The following is a 7,322-nucleotide window of genomic DNA, read 5'->3' on the forward strand; positions in this document are numbered from 1 at the left end:
TCTTCTCGCGCCTTCAAAGAAAGGTCTTCACTTAAAACTGATGTATCTGCAAATCCACAGTAATTTAACTGATGCATTCGCAGATGAAGCGAATGGATCGCGAATCCAGTCACACGGTTCCATGTCATTATTCTTGAAATAGTGCTTAAACTTGTCCTGAAGTATGACTAAATGCTCTGCCACCACATTCAGCAGCTTTTTTTCCATGCCATTTCCTTCACATACCATGTTGACGGTTCGTTTGAACATGTCCAATGAGCCACGATCTACTTCTTCTCTCCACAGCTGAATTTTTGAATTGAACCCCTTGTCCATACATGTAGACCAAATTCTCTCCTTGTCATTGCATTTTCCGATTCAATTTGTTAAGGTGTTCAAAAATGTCAGCCATGTACGCTAGTTTAGCCAGTCACTATTTGTCTTGCAACAAACTGGCGTACTGCATTTCGTTTTGCAAAATTAAAAATTGAAGTACCTCGTCCCTCAATTCGAAAATTATTGATAGTACCTTACCACATGAAAGCCAGCGAATCTTTGTATGAAGAAGTAGGGAGTGGTGATCTGCACCCAGTTCTTCACAAAGTATACGGAGAAAAGGCGAGAATTAAGCGGCCTCGATTTTATGAAATTCACGATTTTCACGACTTTAGCCAAAGCTGACTTCAGTTCATCTGGTAAGATCTTCGCCATGAGAGCTTCACGATGGTGGAAACAGTATATGGTTTTAATTTCCAGTTTGCTAAGTCTCAGAACCGAGCTTTGAGAAACTACGATAAAATTAAATTAGTATCGGAACCGGAAAAAAGGAAAACAAAAGTTAAGGCTGTGGCTACAATTCTGGCCGGGAAGGCACGATCCCTGCCTGAGGGAGGGACGATAATCGGGTTTGCAAAAGATTTAGAAAAAATTCTGTATAATTAGTTGATTTGGTGGAAATTAGAATCCGTTTTCAAAAACTGAATGTAATAGGATCACAAGAAGTTAAAAGAGGTGAGGCAGCAAATCCCGCCTCTCCCTTTCTTTGGTATGTCTCAGAACCGAGCTTTGAGAAACTACGATAAAATGAAATTAGTATCGGAACCGGAAAAAAGGAAAACAAAAGTTAATGCTGTGGCTAAAATTCTGGGCGGGATTAATGCACAAGATCGACAGGGTGAATTGAGAAGTTACAGAACGATACAAACGCTATTCGGTCGTAAGTTTAAAATAATATACATCAAGTCCCTTTCTTTTTATATAACTACGAAAATACGGCGGCACACCGGGTTCCTTGTCGCGGCACACGGGTTGCGAAGCCCTGGTTTAGAGCACTCTATGCAGAACCAGTCTTCATCATCTTCACCCGAAGGATGCACTGTTTGAAAGCACCTTTTTGCCTTTTTTTTTTGCCTTTGTGACTGTTGATTTCTTCGCTGTTAGACCCAATTTCCTTTTCACAGATTTTTGTTTCCCAGCTTCGGCTTGCAAAACATTTTTTACTGGTGTATCTGTTAAAGTGGCTCTGACCTATGGTTTCCGCTTGCGAACCGTCTTCACTTCTGCACTGCCTGCAGCGTTGGAGAAAGACCTGTACACTCGAATAATACATTATTTATCATTATTATCATTGTTATAATTATTATTTTTATTTATTCAACCATACATATTAACAACAAATTAATCATAGGCTCTGACCTATGGTTTCCTCTTGCGAACCGTCTTCACTTCTGCACTGCCTGCAGCGTTGGAGAAAGACCTACACACTCGAATAATACATTGTTTATCATTATTATCATTGTTATAATTATTATTATTATTTATTCAACCATACATATTAACAACAAATTAATCATAGAATGAAAGAGATCAGAATTATATTTATTATTATTATTATTACTATCGTCATCCAACAACAGTGCTTTCTATGGCATTTTACTACATAACACTGATATTCTGTTTTCTTCAAAAAATAAACTTTTCCGCAAAGATTGCCTTTTTTTTTTTTTGTTATATAAATAGTTTTTGCAATACACTTATAACAAATTTCTATGACACAATCAATAAAAAACTTTGTTTTGGCGTTTTATTTTAGTTTAATTCTTTATTTTTTCCAAAGGTTTTTACGGACGTTTTATTTATTTATTTATTTATTTCTGTTTTGTTAATTATGCGTATTTTATTATTATTTTTTCAATTTTGCTGTATTTGCAATGCGAATTTTAATTTAAATGTTTGTATTCCAGGGTGCGCGAAATGATTTTTTTGTATTGATTGCGTTGCGTACTTGAGCTAAAATATTTTTCTGCTGGTTGCGGTTAACGGGATATTTCCTTTGCACTAGATGTAAAGTATTTTTTAAATACGTTCCTTTTTCTCGGGAGAAGGCAAGAGAGCGGGATTGTTGCTTAAACGCTTTCGATTGCAATATTGATTCATTAATTGATCGAAATTCGCTTCTCTCGTTAATCGGCTTGGTTACGGAAGCGTGGTCCCTTGACGAGTTTGACAATAAACAACAAAATTGCGGGATTATTTTACATTTAAAAGCTACAGTTAAAGAAATTTATACTCTTTTTACCGTGTTATCATGTTTTTATTAACTTGGTTTGGTTTTTTTCTGTTTGGGTGGACCCCAGACCCAAAGACAATACAATATTTTGTATTCAAATTAATTAATAAATCCTTAATTATAAATTTATTCCAATTTTTATCATTATTTTCTCATAAATCCATTATTTGAGGACAAAAATGTGCACAAACTAAAAGTAACAATCCATAAAACACCCTGAGATTTCTGTATCATATAATTATTTTCTAAGATTACAAAGTTATTACTGAACGTATATTACAATTGCTTTTTGATAACTTCATGTTAAAATGTAGGTGATCCTTCAATTAAAAATGCATTGTTGATCACGATCAATGCTGAGTTATGCGTTTATTAAAATGTGCCTAAAATTCTCAAAGCAATTTACAAAATTAGGAATTTGTATATGTAAGGGATATTACAAATTCACGAACTTTCAATGTAAATGCAAGAAAATATCCAATTCATTGGAAGAACAATGCATGTCTGATCTTTTTTTATATTACCACATTAAAAATTTTCTATTTGCATTGAACTTAGGTCGTACATAGAAATTTAAATAAAGCTATATGTTTTTTTTAAGGGATACAATGCTATTTATGATGCAGTTTATTGTAAAGCTTATGTTAATGACTGAATTATGTTAATAAATTTTGCTAATGACTGAATCAATTTAACGAGTTCCCGCATTGTCAATTTAACCGCCCGATCGAAGTATTTAAAATCGAATCGATTATTTCAAATACACAGTACTGAAAATCAGAAATTTAATGTTTTTTTTTTTTTTTGAGTAATCACTATTGCTTATTGTTCTCATTTGACCGTTCTTGACGTTGTGGTTCCTTTTTCAGCTTGGATCAGCGGTTCTGCAGCACCACCGCCCACCGGCCTCTGCAGGCGGCGCGGCGGCTGTCCTCCGGTCGTGAGCTATCCGCTTTTCCTGGTCGGAGGCGTCCATGTCCGGTACACACACGCCTACGTGCATACACGCAGGTCTATGCACACACACACACACAAGCTTACATATGGATGCACGCGCTCCTACGCACACACAACTATACACACGTAACCACCCAGGAGGAGGGGCAAGCTCGGGGAGACAGGAGCCGTTTCTAGAAACATTAACTGCAATGAATAGGGTCCTGTCGCAACTCATGATTGCGAAATACATAATTTGAATTCAAAATGTCAGAATTCAAATTAATTAATTATTATTATTATTATTTTTTTTTTTTTTTTGCTTTTTGGCAACATATTTTGAATGTCAAATATTTCACTTAATGCTTCCTTAAAGAGTAAAAAACACTAGAAAATGTGTAACCTAACTCCGTAAAAGCGGTGGCAACTTAGCTGCCACCATAGCAATGGAGTAACTTAACTTATATAATTGGTGTAACGTTCATACGTTACACCAGTTTTATCAATTAAGTTACTCCATTGCTATAGAGGAAGATAACAGCGGGAATAAGATTACACAAAGTGCAAAATGCTGTCACCGTATTTACGGAATGAGGTTACACATGTTTTTACAGTTCTTTTGTTTTTAATGGGGAATTTTATTTTATGTTAGATGGCCTGGCTATTGGAAACCCACTTAGCCCCATTCTTAGTGACATTTACATGCATTTTTTTTGAGGTTAAGCTGTTCCAAAAACTGCAGTTTTAATTTTAAGTTCGGTATGTTGATGATTGTTTTGTTCTAATTAACCAGAACCAGTTTGAGAGTGATGAGGTTTTATCTATTTTAAGCTCCATTAATCCTCATATTCAGTTTTCTTGTGAGAAAGAACGGAATAATTGGAAAGGAATTTCATTTCTTGATGTACTTGTTTCTCGTACTGAAATTGGTTTCGAAACTACTGTTTATCGCAAACCTTTTGCTGTTTCTTTACCTCCTCATACACTATCGTCTTATCCCCCAAATCAAAAAAATTCTGCTCTCAATTCTTTTGTTTATCGCGCAATTAATATTTGTTCTTCATCGGAGCTTCTCAAAGTGGAACTTAATTATCTTAAAGCTGTGGTAATTGACAGAGACTATCCGCCAACTTGGATTGATTCAATTTATAAAAAACTTTCAAAAAATCCCAAACTTATGTTCTTAACCGAACCTTCATCAGAAAGAATTCGGTTGTTTTGCCATTATTTTCATCTGTAAGCGATCAGGTTGCTAAGATTCTAAAACGTTTCCAATTCCAGGTGGTGTTCTCTCCTATTAATAAACTTTCATTCTCTTCTCTTAAAGATCCTATTCATCCTCTTAATTGTCGTGGAATTTATAGAATTAATTGTAGTTGTAAACTGGCCTATATTGGACAGACTCGGCGTGCTTTAAAAATTCGCTTGAAAGAGCATCAAAATTATGTGAAAAAACAACAATTAAATAAATCTAGTTTTGCTTAACATTGTTGGGATTCGAATTACTCTTTTGATTTTAACTCTTATCAGATTATCCAAAAATGCCCCAATTCATCAGATCTTGACTTTTGGGAATCTTTTCATATTTTGAGGAACAGTTCTAACTTAGTTAATGATCTTAAAGCAGTTCCATATTTTTCCAACATTTGGCTCCCATATCTTTAATACTGTCCTTTCCCCATCCCCCCCTTTTTTCCCATTCATCTTCATCTATCTTCCTTTGTTTATTTTTACCTTTTTTGTATTGTTCACATCCCTCCTCTTCCCCCTTTTTCTTCTATTTATCTTTATTTTTCCTTTTTTCGAAAATTTTTGTTTCTGTATATTTTATTTCGTGGTGTTTTTTTTCCCCCATTCAGCTTTTCCTTTCTTGCGGTTCACGGTTACCGAAATTTTCTTTTTGTTTAAGCTTCGGTTAAATCTTTGTCCAATTGAATTCTTTCTTTCTGGGTTCCGTACCTAAGAGAAAGCTCTTTGTCTTTGCTTGCAATCCTATTGGTTCCTGATCGGTTTATAATTTTCTCATTGGTGTTTGGCTAATCAGGTATTTTTGTCTTTTAAGCTGCATGCTTATCTGCTCTTGGCTTTTGTCGGATGTCTTTTCATCCATAAGCTCATTACTTTTTGCATTGAAAAGGCGTTGCCTGTAACGCCGAAACACGTGTCTGCTGTAATTGGCAAATTTGTGCTTTTTTTAACGTTGTTTTTCTTACTTTAACCTCACTGAGTTTCAAATGCAGTTATTGTCTTAGTTTTACACATTTTCTTCAATTTGTATTTTGTTGCAATGTTAGTTATACGAGTTTTAAAATTTTATTAAAAACATGAGACAGAAATTTTTGTGACGTTTATGGACACACTTTTGCATTTTTCTCTTTCACTATGTCAAAACGTATAGCTTAAGCAAAAAGTTACATTTTTTTAGGGGAGGAATGGTAAGTTGGAAGAAATTGGACAGCTACATTAACAACTTTACTAATAATAAAGCTGAAAGTATCTCTGTCCGGAGAATGTCTGTAGGATGTCTGGATCTCTGTGACGCGCATGGCGCCTAGACTGTTCGGCTGATTTTCATGAACTTTGGCACAAAGTTAGTTTGTAGCATGGAGAAGTGCACCTCAAAGCGATTTTCCGAAAAATCGATGTGGTTCTTTTTCTGTTCCAATTTTAAGAACAAAAATATCATAAGATGGACGAGTAAATTACGAAATTATCATAACGTGGAACCGTAATGTGGGCACAAGTCAATTGGCGAGATACGAAATTATCATAACGTGGAACCGTAACATGGGTACAAGTCAATTGGCGAGAAAATTCACCATACATTATTTGTAAATATACAGGCAAACCAAAAGACCTTTTAATTTTTCTATTACGGGCAAAGCCGTGCGGGTACCACTAGTTTTGAAATAAAATGTGAATCATTACCTCTAACTTGTCCAGTAGATGTAGCAGAAGTACCACTAGATTATCCATCTATTAGATGAAGTAGAATTACATCTACTACATCTAATTGACAAATTAAAAATGATTTTCCACATTTTATTACGGTGGATAAATGCGTCTGTCTAGTGTCTCACGACTCATCCCTATTTTGACTAGTACCCAGTTTTTATACATTTTTTTTTAATTCGATGGCATATTTAACCCGTTATTTTTATTTATTTTTTTTTTTATTTTTTTTTTTTTTTTTGGAAAGAGGAAAACATTTAATGAAAAATATTTGTGCACACGAATGTAGAAATGTCGGATGCAAATTCTTTCCTAAAACTCTAGTCACAAAATGTAATCAAAAATAGTTGTTAAACGAAAAGACGAAACGTTGTCCCCATGAAGAAACTTTGGATTTTTTTTTTTTTTCGTTCTTGTTTCACGCTAGCGTTAAAATGATAGTTAGTATTTATGTTAGAGATAAAAGTGCCGTTAAAAGTTACAGAGTTTTCCGTTCCGCTCCGCTACATCCCTCTAGAACTTAGTCATTTTTTGTAGCATTAGATAGCCGAGCGAGAGACGATCTTTTCATTTTTGTGGAATCGCAAAGTACGCGCAACAACTGCTAACCATAAATTTCAGTGTTAAGTTATAACACGAAAACCATTTTCACTTTTCCAACTTTTGATGTTTATTTCTGTAGCAGTTTTTTTACACTTGAAAGTAATTGTTCTTTACTAGATAACATATTTTGTTCTGTAGTTTTAATGCAAAAATATGAAGTTTTTAATATTTCTGCTACTTTCACTTCCTTTTGGAGCATAAATGAACTATAGTTATTTAAAACTGAAATATTTTGTTTCGTCTTTTAAGGTTTTAAGGTTTAAAAAAGTAATAAGCTGAAAGC

This window comes from Uloborus diversus, chromosome 1 (assembly GCF_026930045.1).
Source record: "Uloborus diversus isolate 005 chromosome 1, Udiv.v.3.1, whole genome shotgun sequence".
Taxonomy (NCBI): domain Eukaryota; kingdom Metazoa; phylum Arthropoda; class Arachnida; order Araneae; family Uloboridae; genus Uloborus; species Uloborus diversus.